Raw genomic sequence first — 26985 nt, 5'->3', positions numbered from 1 at the left:
AACTTTTTTATTCCTGAGTTTGGGGTTCTTTCTGTATCCTGAATACAACTCCTTTGTCAGATAATGTGATTTGCAGGTATTTTCTTCCATTCTGTTAACAGTGTCTTGCAAATAGCAGAAATGAGTAATTTTGATGGTCTAATTGATTACTTTTATCTTTTTGGATCATGCTTTTGTGGTGTGTCTAAGAATCTTTGCCTAAGCCAAGGACCACAGAACTAGTGCCTTAGAAAAATGATAGTTCCCATTTTCTTCATGAAAATTTTACAGTTTTAGGTTTTATCTTTAGATGTAGATCCATTTTAAGTTAATTTTTGTATATGTTACAAGGTGCAGATATCTAATCATTCCAGCTTCAGTTGTTGAAAGGTTGTCCTTTCTCCACCGGAATGCCTTTGCATCTTTATAAAGAATCAGTTAACCAAATGAGTAGTTCTTTTTTCTGGATTCTCAGTTTTGTCTTACTGACCTATTTATTAGTTTTTCTCCATACTGCTGATTTTTGTAACTTTGTAAATAAACCTTGAAGTCAAGTAGTGTAAAGATTCCAGTTTTCTTTTTCAAAGTGTATTTCCATATGGTTTTAGAATCAATATGTTAATTTCAATAAACAACAAAAAGAAAACACACACACACACACACACACACAGCCTGCTAAGATTTTGATTAGAATTAATTTGAATCTATTGCTCTAATTGGAGATAATTGACATGTTAACACCATTAACTTCACTGATGTTTGAACATAGTTCCTTTCTCCATTTACATTTTTTTTAAAGAGAGAGAGAGACAGAGAGAATTTTTAATATTTATTTTTTAGTTTTCAGCGGACACAACATCTTTGTATGTGATGCTGAGGATCCCTTCTATTCATTCCCCTTTGTGTAATCCACTGGACTTTTCTTACTGCCCCCCCCCCCCCCCCCCATTGTGTGTTAGCATCTGCACATCACAGAGAACATTCGGCCTTTGTTTTTTGGGGATTGGTTTATTTCACTTGGCATGATAGTCTCCAGTTCCATCCATTTACCACAAATGCTATTTCATTCTTCTGTATAAAAATTTTTTCTAAAGATATGTCATGAGCACCTAAAAATATGTAGAGTAATATATATTATCATTTACTACCAGAAAACATACATTAATTTGTTATATAAAGTTAAAACCAAGCTGGGGCTGTAGCTCAGAGGCAGAGCGCTTGCCTAGCATGCATGAGGAACTGGGTTCAATCCTTAGCACCACATAAAAATAAACAAATAAAATAAAGGCATTCTGTCCATCTTAAAAAAAGAAAAAGTTAACACCAAAACTTTTTTTACATAGACAGTGCATGGTACCATTTGCAGTCAAGAGAACTATAAAACAAAAGAAATGTGGTATTAAATCACAATTGTTTAAAATTGACTGTAGTATATACTATATTACTGTAGTGGTTTTTTTGTTTTGTTTTGTTTTGTTTTTGCCCCCACCTATTGCTACTGTGATGAATTCAAGGGTTGAGAGTATTTGTCTCTGCATGAATTATACCGGTAAATTGGATGTAGCAGTAAAAAGTGATCCCTCATAGTTCTCTTGTGTTTCTCACCATATATATTTATACACATAATAAAATAGTGCTAATTAACTATTTATGTTATCTGTCTGGCCAACAGCTGCTATTAGTAGTTAAGTTTTTGGAGAGTCATCAGTTGTACATATAAGTTGTTTGTGTTCTTTACACATCATTGGACCATTTATTCCTAATTACTTGTTTGTTTGAGGGGTGGTGCTAGGGATCCAACCGAGGGCTTCAAACATGATAGGCAAGTGCTATACCACTGAGCTACACCTCCAGTCCTACTGTATTATGAATATTTTTATGACCCTGTAAATGTGATTAAAACAGAATTATAGTTTCTGATTGTTGGAACATTTTTTTCTCTAGAAATGGCATTGATTTTTGAGTCCTGATCTTATATCCTGTAACCTTTCTAAACTTATTAATTCTAGTAATTTTTCTGTTTTATTTCATCAGGTTAAGCATAGTCACTGTCAGATCAGAGTTGAAGAAATGTTTAATTTCAGAAAATTAATATTAATACCTAAGAAGGAGCTGGACATGGGTGGTGCATGTCTATAAGCTTCAGGAGGCTGAGGCAGGAAGGTGGCAAGTTTTAGGCCAACCCTGGGGGTGTAGGATGTAGGTCTGGAATGTAGATGAGTGATAAAAGTGCCCTTGGGTTTAATCCCCATCACCAAAAACAAAACAAAACAAACCCTGGAAGAAGTGGTGTGCAGCAGCCCAGTGTTTTGTCATCGTTTTTATTTTAATGAAGTAACCAATATTTCTCATAACACGGAACCGTTGAAATTTAAGCTACCATTATTAAAATAGTTGAGTTAGTAGGCAGTTTGAGTAAAATAGTTGATTTTGAATAAGTAATTGCTGTTTGTTTTTATTGTTGGAATTCTAAGAATCTGTTCAAATTATATATTTTGGGGGAGAATCAGTTGCCTTGGTGATGGTTTTGGTGAATGAGAAAGAATATTTGGTATGGACTTTCATGTTTGTGACTGCAACAGTCATTACATGTATCATAGTGTGATTCACTGAGAGGGAAGGAATGGGTTTGGGATTGTCAATTTAACTTGCAAATGTTAGATTTTAGGCCTGTTGTTTGGTTATGTTTATTTGGATGCTTGTAAATGAAGAAATAAATCTTAGGTTAAATAAGGCCCAAAGTCATAGCTAGTTAGTTGCAAAATTCGAACTCAAACCCAGGGCCTCTGACTTCAAAGTCCACATTATTATGCCTTCTGCTATATTGTATCCCCAATGCAGGAAAAAAAAAATGCTTGGCTTTTACAATGATCAAATATTCCCTGTGAGTTATTATAAATAGATAGCAAAGTTTGCAAGTTCAGATGCCTATAGGGTTCAGAAAGGTAACTGTGAGCCAGGTTGTAATGTAAGAGTGGTGATATTTGTGGAGAACTGCAAAGTCCATCTAAACAGTTAGATGCTAATCAGCCCCAAACTATGTGGGAGTGTGGACCCAGTATTGCCAGACCTACTTATTTTTCAAGAGAGGTCATAAATCTGGATTTTTTTGGTAAACACTTGAGATTTGTAAATGTAGGCAGCTATCCTTTAACACACAGCATAGACCAACCTTAGGTGGGTCCATTAAAGACATTGTGTGCTGGATTCAGCCCAGTGGGTAAAAGTTGTATGTGATATAGTCTGGAAGCAACAATAAATTTATATGATGGGAATAGGGTTGTCACTCTGTATAATGAGCACATTACAGACATTAAAATGAAAGTTGTTTAGTTTAAACATGGTGTTTAGTGAGTCAAGGTTTGACTTCAGTTTTCATATGTATCAGTTAATTACATATGGGCTAGGGAGGAATTGCTCCCTGTAGCTCTTGCCTCCTAATTGCATGCTTTCATTTGCAGATAGAGCCAGTTTTGAGTATGTGGATTTTTGAATGAAACCTGGAACCCAAATGAGAAGAAACCTTCAAGGAACAACTTCTATTGATAATGATTCTGCAAAATCATCTGTGTGCATACATATGGAGTGTTCTCATTTCAGATTTAACTGAATGAATGGTTCATTCATGAGGAGTGGTAAGTCTCAGTATCTCCCCGATAATTAAATAACCTTAATCTTTTCCATATAAAGACGACTTTCCCTATATTTTTAGTGTTTACTGATGAATAGTGAGTTAATTTTTGTATTATAGAGAATGATGATGGAATCTGAGGGAATTCTTATCCGTAACAACATGTTTAATGTTTGATTTCAGAGTCTGACTGTTCTTTTGATTAGGCACATAATTTCCTTTGCCTCTATGTTTTCTTTTATTTCTTCTGCAGTTCAAGACCTGAAATATTGTCCTTGAAATATTCAACCAACACTGAGGTGATGGTCATATTTACCAGTACCCATTCTCTTTTAGTTGTGATAGTTTTTAGTCCCTTTGGAAGTGATTGTTTTAGGAATGGGCCTGAGTGCCACTTTTGTCCAATAGGAGATAAAAGGGAAATGTGTAAGAAGATTTTGGAGAAGGTTTTCTTGCTTTTGAGAAAAAGAAGAAAAAAGAGATGATTTCTTTTCTCTCTAGAATTGTTTTGTCTGAGTGTGACTTCTGGAGCAGCTGCAGCCTTCTTGCTAGTAGCCTGAGGGTGATGCCTTCTGTGAAGAAAGGCAGAACCAAGGCTTCTGCAGAAGAGTAGAACTGGAGCCCTGTTTAATATGTCTGGAGCCACTTTACCTGAATCTCCTTACTGTTAAAGCAGTTTTGCTTTGACATTTTCTGTTATTTGCTGCAGAAATCATACAAATTCATTTGATTTCTCCTTTTCTAATTGCACAGTACCTGCATATGGAGTGTACTGTGTGCACTCTGCCACTGAGCTGTATCCCCAGCTACTTTTTTTCTTATGGTTGTGATGAAAAATGGGAGAATAACCTTTTGAGAAGATTGGGAAGGGCTGTGGTTGGAAGCTCAGTCGTGGAGTGCTTACCTAGCATGTTTGAGGAACTAGGTTCAATCCTCAGCACCATATAAAAACAAGGTATATGGCAAAATGACTTGACTTTCTTAAAAAAGGGGCGGGAAGCCAGGTGCCATGGCACACGCCTGTAATCCCAGGGACTTGAGGCAGAGGCCAGTGAGAGGATCATATGTTCAGTGCCATCTTTGGCCGAGCAAATTAGTAAGACCCTGTTTGAAAATAAAAGAAAAAGGGTTGGGAATTTGGCTTAGTGATTAAGTGCTCTGGGTTTATTCCTGGTACCAGGAATAAAAAAAAGAAGAAGATAGGGAAAGTTGTATGATGTGTTTTATGTATTGATTTAAACACAGTAATACCATTATTTTGTAATATAAGAAGTTTAAGCCAGGTGTGGTGGCACATGCCTGTAATCCTAGCAACTCATGAAGCCAAGGCAGGAGGATCATGATTCAAACCCAGCCCTGGCAACTTAGCAAGACCCTGTCTCAGAATGAATGAATGAATAAGTGAGTGAGTGAATGAATGAATGAGTGAATAATGGGTTGGGGATATAGGCCAATGGTAGAGTACCCCTGGGTTCAGTCCCCTGTATCACCAAAAAAGAAAGAAAAAGAATTTAAAAAGAAATTTAAATCACTAAGTACATCTTTAATATGCTTTATTTTATATATACTTTGAAAAATTTATATGAATGGAACATGTCTTACCTGAAGTAATTGTGGCAGACATATGACCTAAGCCAGATCAAACAAATGAATCTGGGAAAGCTGAGATAAAGGTACTCCTATTCTGAAACTTAACCTGAAAAACAAAGGACTCCTGGCAGCTGTCATCTGACCGTGAAAGGCAAATTAGTTGAGTAAGAAGCAATACTGAAGTAGTTAGTAGAGAATGGGGAGAAAACCCCAGAACACTTTGGTCACCTCAGTTGAGGGGCTAATCAGACCTTTCTTTTCTTTTTTTTTTTTTTCCTTAGAGAGGAGAGAGAGAGAGAGAGAATTTTTTAATATTAATTTTTTAGTTTTCAGCAGACACAACATCTTTGTTTGTATGTGGTGCTGAGGATCGAACCTGGGCTGCACGCATGCCAGGCCAGCACGCTACCGCTTGAGCCACATCCCCAGCCCCAACCTTTCTTAAAGATAGTACACTTCTAGACGCTCAGTTATGTGAGCCAGTGAATTTCTTGTTTAATCCAGGGGTTTTAGATTTTCTCTTACATTTATGTAAAAATATCCTAACAGATATATTTTTATCACTCATTCTACATTTAATTGATTTTTCAAGGGATTTATGAAGAAATGTAAATTCGGCAAATAGACCTCTGGTATGGGTTATGGGTATGTATGGTGGCAGGTAATGCAGTCCATTCATTTTTTTTTGTTCAAATACACAAGTATCAAGTACAACTGCTATTGTGGTAATATATTTGCAATATTTTCAATGTCTGTATCTTTGCAAATGGAGATTATTGTTAAATAGAGAAAACTAATATGAATAATCTTACTGACAAATGTGTTTTAACCAACTGAGATTAGAGTTCTGGAAGAAGAGTATTTGTTCATCTACAGGGATTATTGTCTCCTTGGCAGGGAAACTTATTGAATCCTAGGCATTGTTGGAACTGTCAAACAAATATGGGGAACTTGGCTGATTGACTTTAAAAAATATGTGTACATGTAATTGTTAATCTCCGCCCCCCCCCCAAGATTTTATAAAGTTATAGGACACTACTCCCTTGTTCAAAATCTTGGATCTTGGGGCCAGTTGTTTTAGAATTCAGAATTTTTTATATTTTAGAAAGGTTAATTTGTATACATACACTGTGTATTTAATGTAACATCTCTTTTTATAAAAGGGACAATGGCTTTCTATTATTAATACCATGTATTATGATGCATTAGTTGGACTACCAAGTGTTATGCTTTCTGTAAAGTACTTTTTAACATTATCTTAGCTTACTTGCTTTGTAAATTATATTCATTTATACCCTTGAGAAAATTTGGAGTGGTTATATGACTTTTCAAGTGTTTGCAGCTGGGGAATGGTGAAGTTAAGATTCAGACCCATATCTGTCTTTGCGCATGTTGTTGCCTCTTTATTGTACCTTATTGCTTAGGTTGAGGCAGAGGACTTATGCCACTTTCACATTGGGTTATTAAACTCTTCTCAGAAGGGACTGTCTTGAAATTTTATTGTGCAGGGTCAGAGAAATAAACTTTAAAAAATTCATTTTGGGTATCCCAGCTTCTTGGTAAGTTCAACAAATTCAAACATACAGTTCATTTTCTCTCTCTCTCTCTCTTTTTCTTTCTTTCTTTCTTTTACTGTGGATTGAACCCAGGGGCACTTGACCACTGAGCTATAACTTCAGCCCTTTTTATTCTTTATTTTGATAGAAGGTATTGCTAAAGTTGCTGAGGCTGGCTTTGAAATCATGATCCTTCTGCTTCCTGAGTTGCTGGGATTACAGGATGTGCCACTATAGCCAGCTGATACTATAATTTCTAAAATAAAATTCCATCAGTGCTGTTGATTAGGGACATGTGAAAGGGTCATGGCAGCTCCTGTGTCCATTCCGAAGTCTCTGTGCATATTATGAGTATTTTCTAAAACTTGGTTTCTGGAAGTGAAATTTTAGGGATACAGTTAAAAGCATATTATTAAGGTTTTTATTTTTAATTTTTAAATTTTTGTGGTGCTAGGGATCAATGCAGGTTTTGTATATGTCAGTTAAGTGCTGTACCACTGAGCCACATGCATCTCCAGCATCTCCAGTCCTGTTAAGGCTTTTAAACTCCTAAGTTGTTGATATGTAATTCTAGGACTATTTCCTGAATCCATGAAGTCCTTGCTGTTTACTAATTTATTTATTTTTTTAAAGAGATGTGGCCTATGTTGCACCAGGCTGGCCTCAAATTCTGAAGCTCAAGCAATCCTCTTGCCTTAGCCTCCTGAGTAGCTAGTGGTGTGTGCCACTACTCCTGGCTTATAATATGTCTAAAATCTACCATTCTGAACAGAAAATTTTGTTTTGTTCTTCATTTTTTAAGAATAAATTTTAAGTGGTCTTTACAAGTCTATTTTTATTTTGGAAGAGATACATAAAAAATCAAAAGGATGGACTCTGGAGCTAGATTGTTTAGTTGCATTGACAAGAATTTATAGAATGTGCTTATAATGAGCACCTTGTCTTGGAATGTGTACTGTGTTTCACCACTGAACATTAAGCAAGTCTTTTATTGTGCTTTATATAAAATGTGTAAGAGATCAGTTTATTTGTGGTTTATTAAGAATTTAAAAAATCAACTGGGTGTATTGGTGAATGACTATAGTCTCATCACTCAGGAGGCTGAGGTAGGAAACATTTGAGTCCAGGATTTCCAGACCAATATGGACAATATGATGGGGCCCTGGTCTCCAAAGGAAAAAAAAGGGATTTCTCAAATTAGAAGTAAATGTTGAATACGATCAATTCCATTTTGACATCAGTAAGGCCAGATTTTAAATGTGTTTCGACTGGACTTAAAATGCCTTTAACAGTGTTTGTCATAGTGTCACAGTTGTTATTAACTCAAATTATTTCTAGTTATTCTATGCTTCAACCAATCTCTTAAAGTCTGTTAATTTATTTCTTTTTGTAAATTCAGGAATATAGTGCTTGATTTATGCTTTTAAACATTTATTATAGTTTTATAATTTGCTGATTTAGCTTATTTTATATATTTTTCATGAAATATTTATGTGGGGCTAATTTAGGAACTCAATGAATATTTGTTGAATGATTTAATTTTTAAAATATCTGATTAGTGAATCATCTCTGTAGCCCATTTTTTGACTGTCAAGAAAAGAATGTATCCATTTTAGAAATGAAAAAAATCATGAAATATGTATTATTAACAATTGTGGTTTCCTGATTTGATAGTTGTATGGCTCATTTTGAGCCCATCGTTTTCCTCTTCTGACTTATAGCATCTTGCCCAGGGTTACCAATCTACTGCCAGCTGTCTGATGGATTCAGGTATTTAGCACACATGCATGCACACTTGCACACAGAATGATTTGTTTAAATCATAAAGAAATGTGCATGTAGGAAATGGTTAAATGCAGATGTAAAATGGGGTATTTTTTTCAGACGTTACCCCTGAGTGGTTCTGAATTTCCTTCTTTTCTGAATGTAACTAAATATCTATGAGAAGAGCTTCAGAGATTTTTAAGGAATAGAATGAACAGCATTAACTCTTCAATTTTGGGTATTTGATCCCATATATATGTCTTCATCTGTACCTACAAAACAGTTTAAAATCTACTAACATTCATATAGTTTAAGTGCTTGGAAACTGGTATTAAATTCTCAATTTTTTTGTTAATGGTCCAGATTAGAAGTATCTGGAAATAGTTGCTGTTTGAGGGGCTATGCTGTGTTTACGTAAATAGCTTTAGTGGCCTTAATGTTGGTTTTAACCAACAGCTAAACCTAGTGTAATAGTTCTTATGCTGCAGCTGAAATGTATTGTTGTATATCCTCACAATAAAGGCTATGATTGCAGTGAAGAAATTATGAAAGCACCCTTTTATGGTTTTGATTAAGCAGTGCTTTCTGGGCAGCATAAGCAAAAGCTCTGCTTATTTTGGGCTCTATGGACAGAAGACATGCTTTTATAAATATTTATAAAAGAAGCCAATTCTTCTTTGAAAGGTAGTAGTCACATACAAGATAATCTATTTTCATTATTATTTAATAATTATGAATGCCTTTTATATGTATTTTCACTGAAAGATGTTTATATTGTAGGGAATGATACCAATTAAAAGAAATATGTTGAGCTTAGAATAGATTTAGAAATTTTCTACCTTGAATGGTATTACCATATTCCTGTGGTTATCTGTTTCTCTTTAAAAATGATTGGCTCATAAAACTCAATAAAAGTTCAGTGTTACCTATGTTGTTTTGGATTTTTAATGCCAGATAAGGAAGAGTAAATGTTATTTCTTTACACACACACACACTCTTTTTTTTTTTTTTTTTGGCTCAAACAAAAAAGCTGACAGATTCTTTTGGATCAGACTCACTGGATCCATGACTGACAGGCCCCTCTATGAAGAATGGTGGGGATTTTCTAGTTACCTACTAGAAATATATATAAATATATTTTTTCTTTTTCTTTTTTTTTTTTTTGGTACCAGGATTGAACTTGGGGGCTTAACACCTGAGCCACATCCCCAGCACTTTTTTATTTGTATTTTGAGATGGGTTTTACTAAGTTGCTTAGGGCCTTGCTAAGTTGTCGGGGTTGGCTTTGAACTTGCCGTCCTTCTGCCTCAGCCTCTCAAGCTGCTGGGATTACAGGTGCGTGCCACTGCACTTGGCTATTCCCTGAATATTCACCAACATCACGCCTAATTATATTATATTTTTAGATATTTTAAAATTTTTTCAGTTACATTTATCAATACTTTTTGCTTTTCAATTTTATCTTTTAAAAATATCTGTGAAGTCTAGTTTGTACAAGATTCAGAAAGGACACAAAGCTGTTCACACAAAGTGGAAGATGGAAACCCTTCCATAGGCAGAAAAAGGGAGAACAGGATAAGATTCACAGGAGGGAACAAAGTACTATGGGCGTTCAAAGTAGGCCTTTCACAAATAGAGGTAGATATACAAAAGATAAATCCACATGTCCAGAATCATGTAATTTTAGGGTTAATTTCTTATTGCATAAAACATTTATCAGGGTGCTTGTTGTGGTCCAGTCACTATGGGCAATGCAAAAGCATTGTCCTTAATAGCTTATGCTGTGAAGATCCAAAATGTCAAGTGAAGGCAAGTGTGTGCCGCTGCCTTTGGTCAAGACATCTTGGACCCTTTACCACCCACAGCTGCAATCTTAGGCTGCTTATCATTCCACTGAATTCCAAAGACCGTAGATAGCGTTTTTTTCCTGAAGAAATTCTATTCTAAAGTTCTTCAGGCCAGTTTTGAATCTCAAAGTTAAGTGGAGAGGATTTTAAATACTTGATGGATGGCCAATATCTCTGAATGATAATTGGCAAATAATTTGTCTTGATAGAGTATTCCAAGGTCTTTTGAAGTGTCACCTTTGGAATATTTTCATCCATAAGTCCACCAAAGATGTAAACTTTTTTTAGGTTGGTAATCTTGAAGAGCATGTTCTAAGTCAGGAGTCAGGAACACAAGAGGTTTCCAGAGGAAATAAACGAAAGTGGTCTTCTTCTGTTATGCCTAGTAGGTAACTAGAAAATCCCCACCATTCTTCATAGAGGGGCCTGTCAGTCATGGATCCAGTGAGTCTGATCCAAAAGGATCTGTCACCTTTTTTGTTTGAGCCGTACAATCTCTGGATCTGTCCAACTGGCCTACTCCAACGCATTCTCTGACATGTAATGGATCATACTCAAATCAATACATAGTTTATTCCTGATTATTTGGTCTCCAAAATTTTCGTTTTGGTTAAAGCTCTGAAATGTTTGTACTAGGAGTAGATGCCTGGATTTTCTGCATGATTGGCTTTTCTTGTTTCTTGCTTCCTTTTGTTCTTTGTTGCAGCTATCTTTTCCCAGTTTCTAGTTTTCTCTGAATATTTTTCTTATGTTAGCCTGAAATAACCATTTGACATGAGCACTATTGTTGTGCTGCTTGTGGGGAGGGACTTTCTTTGGCACAAGCATTCCACATCAGTCTGCAGAAGCTGGAAATTTTCGGAGAGTCCATCTTCGCCTGTGTCCTCTAGGATGACTTCTTGCCTCTGCAGTATTGGTGACTTTAATCTCTGAGCATTCCCTTCCAATTTCTAGTCCATGTGCTTAGACATTATCCTGTGCAACAGCGATGCACATCTCACATTCTGAACATTCTGAGCCATTAATTTACATTTATTGAGTCTCCCAAATATTTCAGGCAGTTAGTAAAGTAGATTTACTAACATTCAAGTAATTTACTAAACATTCAAGTAATTCTTAAGTCTAATAAACATAAATTTGTCAGATCAGATTTTTTTAACTTTCTAATATTTTAGTAAATAGCATGAATTACCATAACATTATTATAAACTATTATCAAGAGTATTAATACTATAGGCTTTGACTTATTCTTCATTTCTGTATCGATTTCTATATTTTCCCAGCCTAAGGGATTTGCCTACCCAAAGGAAACAATTACTGTTTTAGAACAACTGAGGTAATTTGGATAAAACTGAGGTAATTTGTATAATTTGATAAAAATCAAAAAGACTGTGATGCTGATATGAACACCACATTTAAGCTACTTGGGTCAAAACTATAGAATAGGAGTAGATTTCTGGGCAAAGAAACTTGAGACCTATAGAGGCTAGACCAAGGTGTGCTTCATTTCTGTAACTTAAAGTACATGTTGCATTATCAGATCTTCAAGGGATAGCACAGTAACCCTTACCTGTCACTTTGGTTTTTTCCCTTCTGTAACAATGAATGAATCACCCAGGGAACAGACTAAGGTGCACTTAATCCCAGCAAAATGTTACTAATTCTTTTCTCTAAAATAAAGTTCTAAGGTTAGAACTTACATTGAAAATAGTTGTTTATGACTATCATTTTTGCTTTATAATGGAGTATTTGGTCGTATTTACTTTTAGTTGAAAATAATTTTATCTTCTTGGTTTTGATAGCTTGTGTTAACTTTTCTCACAAGATAAATTCAGTAATTGTCATTCAAGAGCAAGGCCAAGCAGTTAAGAATTTTATCCAGAGAACAAGATTACATGATATGCTAGAGAAAAATGGAGAAAGGCATGTAAATTGACCTTAAATTATTTTTCCAGAAAAGTTTAGGGACATGAGTGCTTTATAGCAAAATTAATGGTAAGTGTTCTACATTTTGAGTAAATACTTGGAGGTTTTTTTTCCTTAATTTCTGAAATTATTATTTTGAAAGTGTTATCATAGAGTGCCTGTTTTATCATGGAAGTGTATATTCTTATTCTTTATAAGCCTTGTTTCTAAAATCTGAATATCAGCTCATGAGTATCTGACTATAATCTGTGATTACATCCTAAGTTTTATAAGTCATTTTTAAATAACTTCTGCTAGACTTTAAGGTTCATTACTGTGCAGTTTACTCTCTTATAACTTTTTATATGATATTTAAGACTGAGCTGATGCTTTCTATGGTGTGCCAGTTGGTTGAGAGGGATGGCTTGGGAAGGGTGGGAGTTTAATCCTCACTGTGAGTTTCCAGAAAAGATAATGAAATCCTTTATGTCCTTTTCCATAGACCTGAATTTCAAAGACTCACATTTTAATAAGAATTGGTTGTGCAGCTGCAGCCCTGGCAACAAGGCCTGGGAGAAAAGAATTGGGGCAACATTCCAGAAATCAAGGCAGGCACTGGTCTCATGTGGAGCTGAGCTAATGAAACAGATAAAAATATAAAGCACTTAGTAGAAATAAGAATGATACTTTCTTTGGCTAGAGGATGTTGAAATTTTCTACACATTTTATTATTTAAAAAGTGCAAAAACTGTCATAAGTTGCTCACTCAATAAGAATAGCTATATTATATCCTCATGTAGTATAAAAACACCCTGCATATTCTTAGAAGTTATTATTTCTGCAAAATATACATAAAATGTAATTGTTGTTGGTCTATTCTTGGTCTAGGCGTTTTTAAAACTTAAGATACCAATTTGTCAGAGTTTTTAAAAACAAGCATTTAGGTTTATTTTTAATAACTTTAAATGTTCATGGTAGTTTTAATATGAATTTCTCATGGTCATTTGACTCTTAGGATGCCTTTAACTGATAAAATTTGTGAAATATATTCTGAACACTATGACAGAGCTATATAGTCTACCATTAAACCTTCCTTAGTACCTACTTTTTATTTGTTTTTGTTTTGTTTTTTTTATTTGTATTTTAGTTCTCGGCAGACACAACATCTTTGTTGGTATGTGGTGCTGAGGATCGAACCCAGGCCGCACGCATGGCAGGCGAGCGCTCTACCGCTTGAGCCACATCCCCAGCCCCAAGTACCTACTTTTTAGACATTTGGGTTGCATCTAGGTTCTATCATAAAAAGAACTATTTCAACAAAGCATTTTTGTGCATATAGGTATTTTGTTCTCTTCTGGATTGCTCAGGATTACTTGTAGTTATCTAGATATGATACTAAAGCATTAAATGTAAAAATTAGTGTATATTTGTGTTACTTTGTTTCTTCGCAGCATTGAATATTACATTTTAAAATTGGATATGAAATGATAGTGGCTTTTGGTTTTAATTTCCATTTCTTTTTCTTCTTCCTTTTTTTTGGTACTGGGAATTGAACTCTGGAGCACTTAACCACTGAGCCATATCCCCAGGGCTTCACACATGCTAGGCAAGCATGCTACCACTGAATCACTTCCACAGTTCTTTAATTTGCATTCAAGAAACCTTGAACATTAAAAAAAAAAAAAAACATATCAGTTTCCCCCTTTGGATTATTACATTCATATCTTTTCCTATTTACCTCCTAAAAATTCATTAAGCTAATTGCCTCAAAAATCTTCCAGATTGTGATAAACCTTGTTTGTTCCTTACATATATACCAAATGGTTTAATATGTTCCTGATTCTGTTAATAGCCTGAACAAAACAGAATGATGTAGTCACAAACTCCTAGAGCTGTAGGGACTCTTAGATATTGTGTTCATTTTCATTCAGGGAAACTGAGATCCCACCCTAAATTACATGATCAGTAACTGACTTTAAAGACTTGTAGCACAATAAAGTCTATAAACTTTATTACCTCCCTATTATTCCATGTATCTCCTCTTTCTTCTGCTAGCATTTCTTTGAATTCCTTCTTGCCCTTTTCACTGTGTTTTCACTTCCATTGGACTAAACAAATCAGTCCAATCATAGTCTCTCTCTCTGTTCAAGTAACCAGTTGGCTCATTCCATTTTTCTGGCCACAGTAATTGGTCAGCCCAGTCAGCCCAGTTGATCCAATTAAAGGAGTTTTAGCTTTAAATTTTTATTACCATTAAGTTCTAAGCATTTATAAAATCTTTTAATGTTTTTACTTTTTAATTTGAGTTTAGTTATATGTTTAATTTCCCAACATGAATTTTGCAATTAGCTTTTTTATCAATTTCTAATTTTATTTAATTACTTTTAAAAAATGTAGTTTGTATTGTATTGATCCTCTAACTTCTTTGGTATGGGGAATTGAAAACAGGGGCTCTACTACTGAGCTACATCCCCAGCCCTTTTTATGTTTTATTTTGAGACAGGATCCCACTAAGTAGCCCAGGCTGGCCTTGAACTTGTGATCCTTCTGCCCAGCCTTTGGAGTCACTCGGATTACAGGCACGCATCACCACACCAGCTTCCTCTAGCATTTTTATTTTTTATCCCTCCACTAGCATTTTGAGGTACCATTTTTGGCCTATTGTATGATCTGCCTATGTGTATGTTACATGTTTGATTAATATTATTCTCCAATCCTACTCTTTGGTACTTTAGTAACTCTACTTATATTGTTTTCTTTATCAATTGAGTGTTGAAGTTTCCAGATATAATTTATCTTATTTTTTCCTTATGTTTTTAGTAGTTATTCCTTATATATTTATTTATTTTTTTGAGCGGGTTGGGGGAACCAGGGATTGAACTCAGGAGCACTTGACCACTGAGCCACATCCCCAGCCCTATTTTGCATTTTTAATTTAGAGACAGGGTCTCACTGAATTGCTTAGCACCTTGATTTTGCTGAGGCTGGCTTTGAACTTGTGAATTCTCCTGCCTCAGCCTCCCGAGCTGCTGGGATTATAGTCGTGTGCCACTGTGCCCGGCTTTGCCATATATTGAGGCATTATTGTTGGTACAGATTTGTTTATGATGATGTTTTTGTTTTATTTTTTAATAGTATATGACATATCACTTTGTCCTTTTTAAAAAAATATTTTTATATATTCATTTTTATGTGGTGCTAAGGATCGAACCCAGGGCCTCACACATGCAAGGAAGGTGCTCTACCACTGAGCTACAGCCCCAGCCCTCACTTTGTCCTTTATGATTTTTTTTTTCTATTAAAATTGTTATGTTGGGGCTGGGGTTGTGGCTCAGCAGTAGAGTGCTCGCCTAGCATGTGTGATATATCCTCAGCACCACATAAAAATATTGTGTCCAACTACAACTTAAAAATAAATATTAAAAAAAAGATTGCTATATTAGGGTTCGGGATGTGGTAGAGCATTTGTCTAGAATGTTTGATGTACTAGGTTCCATCCTCAGCACCACATAAAAATAAATAAATATAATAAAGACATTGTGTCCTTGTACAACTAAAAATATTTTTTAAAAAAAGACTGCTATGTTCATTTCATTTGGTTCATATCTGTCAGGTTTATCCTTTAAGTATGTCTCCTGTAGGCAGTATATTACTTTTTTATTTATTTATTTTTGCTTTGTCATTTTTTTAACAACATAAAACAATTTTTATCTCTATACATTTAATTTGGTATGTCTAACTCATTTACATGATTGTAATTATTCTAATAGCGCTGAGTTTGGCCCTTTCCTCCCTTTTCCCTGCTTTTCATTACATAGGTTGATTTTTTTTTTTTAAACTTTTGTTCTTCTGATGGTTGTCCTATAGTCCTATACTTCTGTCTATCTATCTATCTATACTGAGGATTGAACTCAGGATCACTTACCCACTGAGCCACATCCCCAGCCCTTTCAATAATTTTTTTTAGTATTAGTTGGACACAATACCTTTAATTAATTAATTTATATGTGGTGCTGAGGATTGAACCAGCACCTTGCATGTGCTAGGTGAGCACTCTACCGCTGAGCCACAACCCCAACCCCCTTGTATATTTTATTAAGAGAAAGAGTCTTGCTGAGTTGCTAAATGTCTTGCTAAGTTGGTGATGCTGGCTTTGAACTCACAATCCACCTGCCTCAGCCTCCCGAGCCACTGGGATTATAGACATGTGCCACCGTCCCCAGTTTATTTCTGACACTTTTTAATAGCTCTTTCTTCCCCCAAATTGAGAAATACCCTTAATACTCTTAAGTTCTTATGTGTCCCCTGACTCTCCATTGCTAGTGTTTTTGATCAGAACTTTTAATGGGTACCAAGCCATTATCTTTTAGAGTACCTTCTGTATTTCTTCTTTTGAGTATTACTCCAAAAGTATTTGTTTATTGGACTTTATATGGTGTTTATAGGCTTTGTATATTTGAGAATATTTTTGTCATAACTTGATATTTGAAAGACATTTTGTCTGCATGTAAAATTCTAAGTTTAAAGTTTTTTTTCACTTAATACTTTAAAATATAAGCTAGAGTCTCTTCCCTTGTATTCTAAAATCAAAAATGATCTGAAAACCAAATAATTTTTTCATAACTGATTTGGCAAGAAGACCCAAACCAAGCTGATTTGAGACTATTATGATTCATTTGGTAGGAAAACCTGACCTGAGCTAAGGGTGTTTATAGCTTTTATTCATCTCACTTAGTGTGTGTATTGGGTTCATTTATGAGGTAGTGTCTTAGACACTGTTGCAATGTTATATAACATATATACCTCATTACTTTTTCAAAAATCAAAAATATTCTAAATTCTGGAAAAAAATTGGCTTTAAGGAACATGTATAAAGGATCATAGATTTGTATTATTCTATCCTCTGATACCTATTACTGGTACTACTTGTTTCAATATCTGATGATAATCCTATTCTATCTTTGTTATTTTTTCTATCCCCCATCCCCAGTCTTTTAGAATTTTTTCTTTGCTAGTTTTTAATTTTCTAGTAACATTTTCAAATTTTCTTCTCCTGGATCTCCTATAATTTGAATGTTGTCTCTTTTTCATATGCAGTATTTCTACTTGATTCTTTTTCATTATTTGGCTTCATAGTGTTAATTATTATGTTATTATAATTATCATCTCCCCTTGACTCATTAGGGGTATGTTCCCAGATCCTCCATTCCAATAATTCTGCTTCAGATAGTGAAGTTTTTCAGTATGTTATCTTTCTCTTACAGTACTTTTATGTTTCAGTTATTTCTATTTTGGGTATTAAGCTAATGATTCGTTGGGACATTTGTCACTTAATCCAGATGAGTTTAAGGAGAAAGACAACTTGAGTCTTGGGTCTGGGATCACTGATGCAGTTAAATTCTCCTGTTGAGCATTTCAGATTTTTGCATTAAAGTGGTCCATGCAAACATTCTAAAATCTGAAATTCTTCAAAAAAGAAAACACTTCTCATCCCAAGCATTTGGGATAAGAAATACTCAACCTATATTGGAAAAAGGTAATCTCTTTAGATTGTAATTCTTTACCAACCCTATAGGTATGTCCTGTGGCATGGAGTAAGGCTGGGAGAGTGAGCCAGGTGGATGATGGCTGCCTGTTTTCATGAGCTTTCCCTCTAGACCTTGTGTGCTACCCTGGCTTTATCCTGCTGACAAAGACATCTAGGCTGTTGGGTGCATATCTCTGGTGAGGGAGAAAAGCAAGGGCAGAATCTAAAAAAAAAAAAAAAATCTTTTAGCTAATCAGTCTTTTAGCTTCTACCATTGTTGTACTTTGCTTTTGGCTATAGGTCACCAGTTTCTTCTTAGATGAGTTGACAAGCTTTTGTTGTCTCCTGCAGTTTTTGTTTGTTTGTTATTACTGCTATTATTGCTCTTGGAGCCCAGCACCCCTCTCCCTTTAATTTTTTTACTTGGGGGTTGGGGCAGGAATCTGTGATAGTTTGTGTCATTTCAGGAACTAGATGACCTCATTTAACCCAATAAAGATAGTTATACAAGGATTTCCTTGAGAATACACGGAAATCTTTATTGAAAAGTTAGATTTAAAATATATACAGAATTTGTGAAAATAATCATATAAGGACTTTAAATATCTATTGCTATTTAACTAACTACTTCAAAACTTAGTGACTGTTTTTGTTAAATCTCTCAATATTGAGAGTCAGAAATTTGGGTAGGTGTTGACAATTCTTTTTTTTTTTTTTTTTTTTTAAGAGAGAGAAATTTTAATATTTATTTTTTAGTTCTGGGCGGACACAACATCTTTGTTGGTATGTGGTGCTGAGGATCGAACCCGGGCCGCACGCATGCCAGTCAAGCGCGCTACCGCTTGAGCCACATCCCCAGCCCGACAATTCTTGACATAATTTCAACAGAGATCATTTGATGGTATTCAGGTAGCAGGGGAGCTGAAAGATAATAGGCAGCTTCATTCCCATGCCTGGTGCCTTGGCTAGGAATGCTGAAAGACTGAGTGTAGCTGGAACTGTTAGTCATATGTCTAAATGATGGTTTGTCCAGCATGGCAGTCTTGGTGTAGGTGGACCTCTGAGCTGAAGCTGCAAGGCTTTTTATGACCTCATAAATTCTAAGACCTGACTTAAGCCTCACTCTGTAATTAAACAAATCAGTAAGGTCTGCTGAATCCGGCATAGAAGAATTTGACTTCCTCTCTCATTTGAAAGAATAAGAATTTGTCATCATTTTTTGAGGTGGGAGTGTGATATTAGAGATTAAACTTAGGGCCACTGAACTACATTCCCAGCTCCCTTTCATTTTGAGATAGGGTCTCACTAATTTTCTGAGACTGGCCTCAGACTTGGAGATCCTCCTGCCTCAGCCTCCTGAGTTGCTGGAATTTTAGGCATGCACCACCATGCCTGGCAAGAATTCATGACCTTCTTAACATACCACATAAAATTATTAGAATTTTGATTTTTCTAAGTTGCTTTTAGGAGAATGTCATGAAGCTTGGCTCAGGGAATCTTTTCTATTTCCCTCCTGTCTGAAGGAGATTCTTTGGAATAGAAGGTTATATAAGTCTTTTTTGGTTAATTTTTATAATATTTTCCCCTATATCAGTGATTTTTTTCTAGGGGAGCCACTCCCCAAGGACATTTGGCAGTGACTGGAGACATTTTGGTTTGTTGTATCTATTGGGGTAGGTGTTACTGTTGTCTAGTGGATAAAGACCTAAGATGTTGCAAAATAGTACAAGGCACAGGCCATCTCCCCTACAACAAAGAATTATATAAGCCAAAATACCAATATCACTGAGGTTGAGAAACCCTGCCCTGAAGCAATCCTACAAAGTTGATACACTTATGATACTTATAAAAATAAGTGGTAGAATCTAGTTTTAAACACTGATCTTTTCCCCCAAATTTTATGGATATTATACAGTACAATATATATTTTGTGTTGTGACGTTAATTCATTAAGTATTTATGTTCAAATATTGGGACAAGTTACTGTATTAAATGCAATGAGATAAAATGATAATTTATATTTTACCTTGATGAAGCTTATAAGAATCAGTGTCATAAATAATTATAATGTAAGGTGGCATTGAATATATCCTAACAAAAGATGCAGAAAAAATGGTCTGTCTTCAGTGTTACTTAATGCATCTGAGCTATGGTTTTTTTATTTCCAAAGAAAGAATACTTGCCTCTTAGTGCTGTAAAGGATAAAATGAGATATTTCTCGAAAAGTATAATGTATAATTAGCATTCAATGTCAGTGTTTTCAGCTGGCATGGTAGCACACACCTGTAATTCCAGTGGCTTGGGAGACTAAGGCAGGAGGATCACAAGTTTGAGGCTAGCCTCAGTAACTAAGCAAGGCCCTAAGCAATTTAGCGAGACCCTATCTCAAAATAAAAAATAAGAAGGGCTGGGGATGAGATCAGTGGTTATGTGTCCCTGGGTTCAATCTGTAGAACCACCCCCCCGCCCCCCACAGTGTTTTCCATGTCAGGAATACAGTTGGAATTTTCTTTTAAGCTAGAAGTTTTCTGTCATTATTGATTTTTTTAAAAATCATTCAAAAAGAGAATAGAGAATCCAAGAATATTGACCCAATAAGAATTATTTAACTTCATGGACCAGAAATAATCCATGTTCTTTAATGATGGATTTGTATTCTGTGTTTCTGAAATCATCTTCATCATTATAATGTCATTATCAATAATTTCCATAATTATAAGCTTTCTTTTGAATACAAGTATGAAGATCTGTCACATGCCATATTAAAAAACTTTCCTCCCAATATTGTTCATGATTCTGGGTAATATAAAAGGCTTAAACAGTTTTTAAAAATTATTATTTAGTAATTTCATTACAAATAGTTGCCACAAATTTGTAAAGGAAATAACCTGTTACTTATTTAGTGCTGAGTAGATACCTTTGGTATAATAGCAGCACAGGTCAATGCCATGGTCTAATTTTGTTCCAGTCATTTCATACTGTCATTAGTGGTAGTTGCATTGGCAGCCAGCTCCTCAAGTCTGCAGCTCCTCAAGTCTGTGTGGAATAGGTGTCTTTGCTCGAGTTTTCTTTTTGCATATCTCCTCTAGAAATTGGTTATTATAAAGCTGGGAATCTAGGTGGCTACTGATTGAGAGGCAGGTCAAAATTTTGAACAGAATGAATATCCTACCACTACAATAGGTTTTCATTAAAGAACCTCTGAATTGTATGATAGAAATAACACAGAGCTCTATGGAGCTGCTGGAGAATGGAGACTTCCATAGTCTGGGGAAAATACCAGTCCATCAAAATGGCTATAGGAGATTCTTGTCTTTGTATTCTTCTCTGCAAAAAATAGAATGATTGAAAACTCAAGATGTGGCACAGAAGTATTACATTTTGATGAATTCATTGCATGCTCAATTACAGTATATTAGTTTTTACTGGGACCTTGTAGACATTCTAATTATTTTTCCTCCTAAATGTAGCATCATCACTGATGGAACCTAAAGAGTTATCCATGTGATTGAAAATTTTATCTTTCTCCCTTAGGGCCTGAGAAGTAGGTACAAATATTGTAAGATTTTTTACTTCAGTAGCTTAATGAATATGTTCCAGACCTATGGACTGTTTGGATGCAAACAATCCTGGGACATAACTAAATGGCACACAAAAGTCAATTACTTGGGGCTGGGATTCTGGCTCAAGAGGGAGAGCGTTCGCCTCACATTCATGAGGCACTGGATTCTATCCTCAGCACCACATAAAAATAAAGACATTGTGACAATCTACAACTAAAAAAAATAAATAAATAAAACTCAGTTACTCTTTTAGCAGACAAATGAAATGGAATGGTGGACTCCACAGTTCGTTATGTAATATGTATCTCTATATAATGTTATTCGCATAGTAGTCTTTTTAAATTGTCCATTTCTATTAAATTACCCTTTGTTGATCATTGTCATATCCCCAATGCCTTGTATGTAGTAGTGTTCATGCTGTTCAACAAATACAAACATGATTGCTGTCAACAAAACAAATATTGGTGAAGCAGAAACATTTTTTTTACACTGCAAGTTTACTTTTGTTTTCACACCTATTTCTTGAACTTCTCTTCAATACATTTGGCATTAGGAAATAAGTATTATTTCTCTGCTGTTCTCTGATTGGTTGATTATAAATTGCTACTGGTATCTACAACACATGTTTGTTGCAATCCTACATTCAAAATGAGTACTGAAATTCACTTCCGAATATGTGGTATCAAAGAAGGATTTCGATTTTTTTTTAATATTTATTTTTTTTTAGGTGTAGATGGATACAACACAATGCCTTTATTTTTATGTGGTGCTGAGGATCGAACCTGGGTCCTGCCCAGGCTAGGCGAGCACTCTACCACTGAGCCACAATCCCCTGATTTTTTTTTTTATTTAATTAATGTATAGCACGTGGAATCTTACCTAGCATGTGTGAAGTTCTGAGTTTAATACCTACTATGAAAAAATTAAAAAAATAAAATGAAATAAATAAAATAAACTTAACTCTTTTTTATAAGTTTGCATATAAACTGCCAACGCTGTGTATAGAAAGATTAAATTCCACTGCAGAGCTGGAAAATGATCATCTAAGCCATCAGAAAAGGCAATAACTTAACAGTGGCTAAAAACACTGACTAAAATCTCACATAAATATTTTTCATATCTTTAACCTGTTTAGTACTATTGTCTCAGATGTGAGGCACCTGTAAAAACTTAAATGGAGCAACAAATATACCATTTATTACCACTTTGGAAATAAATGTTATATTTTTAGAGTTCTATTCTTTTGAGAAAAGTAATATGTGGGTGATCGGAGCATCTACCAAAGAAAATTCATATATGTAAATGAAATATTTTCATATGTTTTTCATTTATGAAATATGAGAACACCTCATTTTAAATTGGGGTTGTCATGCTTGGGAGAAATCTTGGTATCCTAATAACATCTCTCTTATATGATTATCAGTTATCTACACCAATTATAGGGTTAAACATTTTGATAATATCATTGATATAAACTTTTGTATTAAATGTACAAGCTGTGATGAGTAACTATGGTCCCATCTGCTCAGAAGGTTGAGGCAGGAGGATCAATTAAGCCCAGGAAAGTTTGAGGACACCCTGGGCAACATTAGCCAGACCTCATCTCAAAAAAAAGGGGGCAGGGAGGGGGGCAGTGTTAAACAGTAAGAACACTCTTTAAAGAAAATGACAGTTTAGGGGCTGGGGCTGGGGCTGGGGCTGGGGCTGTGGCTCAGCAGTAGAGCGCTTGCCTTGCACGTGTGAGACCCTGGGTTCGATCCTCAGCATCACATAAAAATAAATAAAAAGACATTAAAAAAAATGGCAGTTTAGATGTTATAGCAAATTAATCTTCAGTGGCAGCTAAAAATGCTTCATTTATTTGGGAGAAAATATTAAGTTAACAATTCCTAAGTCATTTAATTTGGCACAAAGTAAGTAGGAGTCAAATGTAGATCTTTTTCCTCTCTGGGGATGAGTCTGAAATACAGTATTACAGCCTGGTCTCCAAATTGCCTTGTTCCACATCCAGAAAAGTGAATGCAGTTTGTGCTTAGTTGGCTTTCACATCTCCAGGGGAGTAATAGCGAATTCCTTGCCTGTCCAGAAAATGTGATTTGCACATACTTCTCATTCACTAAGCCTTTTAAATTACTTCCTCTCATCCTTTCTTATACAAAACACTTGGCAGGTATTTCAGAAGTAACTAGATAATGAGTTGGGCAGTCCCTTCCAAAACTTGATCCTCTGAAATCCAAGGCCTTCCATACTAAAAGGAGAAAACCTGACTAAAACCAATTTATTATATGAACATATTTCATTTGTAATTAATAACTGATAGAGTAAACAAGTTAGAACTCTTCAACTATCTACTGAATTTTCTGTGCTTTTAATCTTGGTGTATTTCGAAGACATAAAATTTATATACATTTAAATCACTTTTGAAGAAGCAATGCGCTTTTGCTATCAAAGGGAAAAATTTAATTGACTTAGTATTTTTTAACTGTACATTGGTACTAAACATGCCTCACTTTCCCTTTTAAATGTAAATTTTAATAAACAGAATTGTGTTTTTGATGTGTGCTGTTCTATCTAAGAGAGACAGACTTAACTAGAAAATAATCTTGGTACACCTCCTGAGGTGAGCTTTAGGAAAGCTTGTTTCTATTCAGTTCTCTAAAGAGGGAAAAAAGGATATAATAATAGTGACTGCAATAGTAGTAACCGTAGTTACATATAGTAATTACTATACATTGCTTGAGTGTGTGTGTGTGTGTGTGTGTGTGTGTGCGCGTGTGCGTGTGTGCGCGCGCGCGCAGAGACTTTGTGCTAAGCAATCTCCTAAGCAATTATATTTATTCATTCAGTCCTCAATTCAGTCCTCATATAAACCTTTGGTGCTGAGGTTGAACCCAGGGGTACTTTACCACAAAGGACATTTCCAGCCCTTTTATTTTTTATTTTGAGATGGGGGTCTCACTAGGTTACTAAAGGTTTCATTAAGTTGCTGAGGCTTACCTTGAACTTGTGATCTTCCTGTCCCTGCCTCCCCAGTCACTGGAATTACAGGTGTGTGCCACTGTGCCCTGCTTATAAATTCCCTTTTATAGAATAGCAAATTGGGACATACAAAGGTTAAGTAACTTGCCTAAAATCATACAGCAAGAGAGTGGAGGAATTCAGAATTGAGACTTAGGCCTTCTACTTTCTTGAGTCTTAAGTTCTAAATTATGTTTACCTACACACTGGTATGCAGTGTGAATGTATACTATCCATGTGGTAAAAGAATCCTAGGCCAGAGGATTAATTTAAAATTTATACTTGAATTCTAACCATGTATTTGACTAATAGTAATAAATAGACATTATTTGTTGTAAAAAAAAATTTATACTTGTGAATATCTAAGTAGCAGCAAAAGCAATTGCCTTTAGGGATACAACTTTAAACAAAGAACACAGATTTACACAAGAAAAACAAAACTTAAGTCAGGATGAATCAATAATAAAATGATTAGAAGGAAACAGTCCAACTCAACAGTGGCAGTTATACTAATACAAACTTTGAATATTGCTTCAACCAAAAATTATAATTATCTAGCAATGATGGTACAAAGGTATTATTGAGGGTAGGTAGTCATGTTATAAAAGAGACATTCTTATCTATTTTTAAACAGGAAGACTGGAGGTTTAAAAGAAAGAACTTGGTAAGCTAAAAATTGTTACCACTAACAGATATGGACAGATAGGTCAGATATCTGCTTCTGTTTATTTAGCAGTACTTCTGGGGATTGAACTCAGAAGTGTTGTACCACTGAACAGTACTATTCCCTCCTGTCCGTCCGTCCTTCCTTCCTTCCTTCCTTCCTTCCTTCCTTCCTTCCTTCCTTCCTTCCCTCCATCCATCCATCCATCCATCCAGATGGGACTTCTCTAAGTTGCCCAGGTTGGCCTCAAACTTGGGATCCTCCTGCCTTAGCCTCTCAAGTAGCTGACATTATAGGCATGCACTATCCCATTGCACCTGACTGAGATTTGCCTTTTTTGTAGACTTTTTAAATGTGCTTTTTCTTTTTTTATGTAAATTTTAAATTTATATATGACAACAGAATGCATTACAATTCTTATTACATATATAGAGCACGATTTTTCATATCTCTGGTTATATACATCGTATAGTCACACAAATTTGTGTTTTCATATATGTACTTTGGATAGTATTGATCATCACATTTCACCATCATTAATTATCCCATGCCCCCTCCCTTCCCTTCCAACCCCTCTGCCCTATCTAGAGTTCTTTTCAATAACAGTAAAGTTTTGTTAAAATGTAAGAAGGCATATTATTGAGTGGTTTTATTCAGAGAATTGGAAGGTGTAGGATAGAATTTGAATATGGATTGCTTGGTAAGTAGTGTGTGATAGTGCCACTCATCAAGAAAGGTAAGATAAAAATAGAGGAAAAAGAGTGAATTCAGTTTTGCACATATTAGTTTGTGGTGCCTGGGAGGCTACAAGAGATGTTCAGTAGCAGGTGATTATAAATGTGTAGACTCAGGAGAGAAGTTTAGAATAGTAATAGATTTCAGTTCATCAATCAATAAACTGAGACCGTCTATATCACATAATCTGTATTTCTAAAAACTCTAGGTAAGCTAAGGAAGGGCATAGAGTAGATAAAGAGATGGAAAATGGATAGAGAGAAAAATGAAAAAGAGAAGAAAGAGTAACAGGAAAGAAAGAGGGAAGTTGCTAAAGAGAGAAGGAATAGCCAATTGTGTTGACACACACCTATAGTTCAGCTGCTTGGGGTGCCAAGGCAGGAGAATTGCAAGTTCAAGACCAGACTGGGTAACATTTGAGAACCTGTCTGAAAATAAAAAATAAAAAGGGCTGGGGATATAGCTCCAGTTTCAATCCCCAGAAATATATATATATATATACACACACACACACACACACACACACACACACACGAGAAATAAAGGGAAAGATAACTTATTCTACACAATTGTGCATTGTAGAGGATGGGCAAGCAGTTTTCATGGATATTACTTTCTTCACTGTTAGTTGGCTTTCTGTCACTAACACAAAGTACCTGAAATAATCAACTAAATAGTTTTTGGCTCATAGTTTTAGAGATTTCAGTTCATGAAATCTTTGAACCTGTGGTGAGGCAGCACATAATGATGGGATTGTCTGTCAGCAGAATCACTCACGTTATGGTCAGAAAGCAAAAGAATGTGAAAGAGGAAGGGGCCAGGGTTTCCTAATATCCTTCTTGGAGATATCCCAAATGACCTAATGACCTCCCACTAGGTCCCTCCCTGGGGACCAAACCTTTAACACATAGGCTTTGTGGGGCTTTAAATGTCCAAATTATAGCAGTTGTTATATTACTCTTTCAGGTTAGAGCTAATATATCTTCTCCTATATTACCTACTGTAATAATAGGTATATGTTTGGTATTAAATACTTTGAGTTCTAATTGAGTGGGAAAGGGACGATGTCAGAAAGTAAAAGCTTAAGTATATTATGAAATTTTACCTCATTACAGCTTTTAAAATATTACATATTATGTTTTGAGGTTGTGGGGTTCAATCCTAAGGTTTCACATGTGCTAGGCAGGTGCTTTACCACTGAGCTAC

The 26985-nt window shown here is 35.3% G+C and overlaps 1 protein-coding gene and 1 pseudogene across 2 annotated transcripts in view; one reads left to right on the top strand and one right to left on the bottom strand.

Annotated features, from left to right (window-relative positions):
- Cdc42se2 (CDC42 small effector 2) overlaps positions 1-26985 on the top strand; it is an 85626-nt gene that overhangs the window by 18205 nt on the left and 40436 nt on the right. Inside the window, exon 2 of one of the 2 annotated variants that reach the window (XM_026400160.2) lies at positions 3441-3614. The exons of the other annotated variant lie outside the window; for it this stretch is intronic. The gene's annotated coding sequence lies outside the window, so the exon portion shown is untranslated. The remainder of the gene's footprint in view (positions 1-3440; positions 3615-26985) is intronic. 2 annotated transcript variants of the gene reach the window in all.
- LOC113190692 (tRNA methyltransferase 10 homolog B pseudogene) lies at positions 10464-11326 on the bottom strand (annotated as a pseudogene).

This window comes from Urocitellus parryii, chromosome 1 (genome assembly GCF_045843805.1).
Source record: "Urocitellus parryii isolate mUroPar1 chromosome 1, mUroPar1.hap1, whole genome shotgun sequence".
Classification (NCBI taxonomy): Eukaryota; Metazoa; Chordata; class Mammalia; order Rodentia; family Sciuridae; genus Urocitellus; species Urocitellus parryii.
This window is presented reverse-complemented; position numbering and strand designations above follow the sequence as displayed.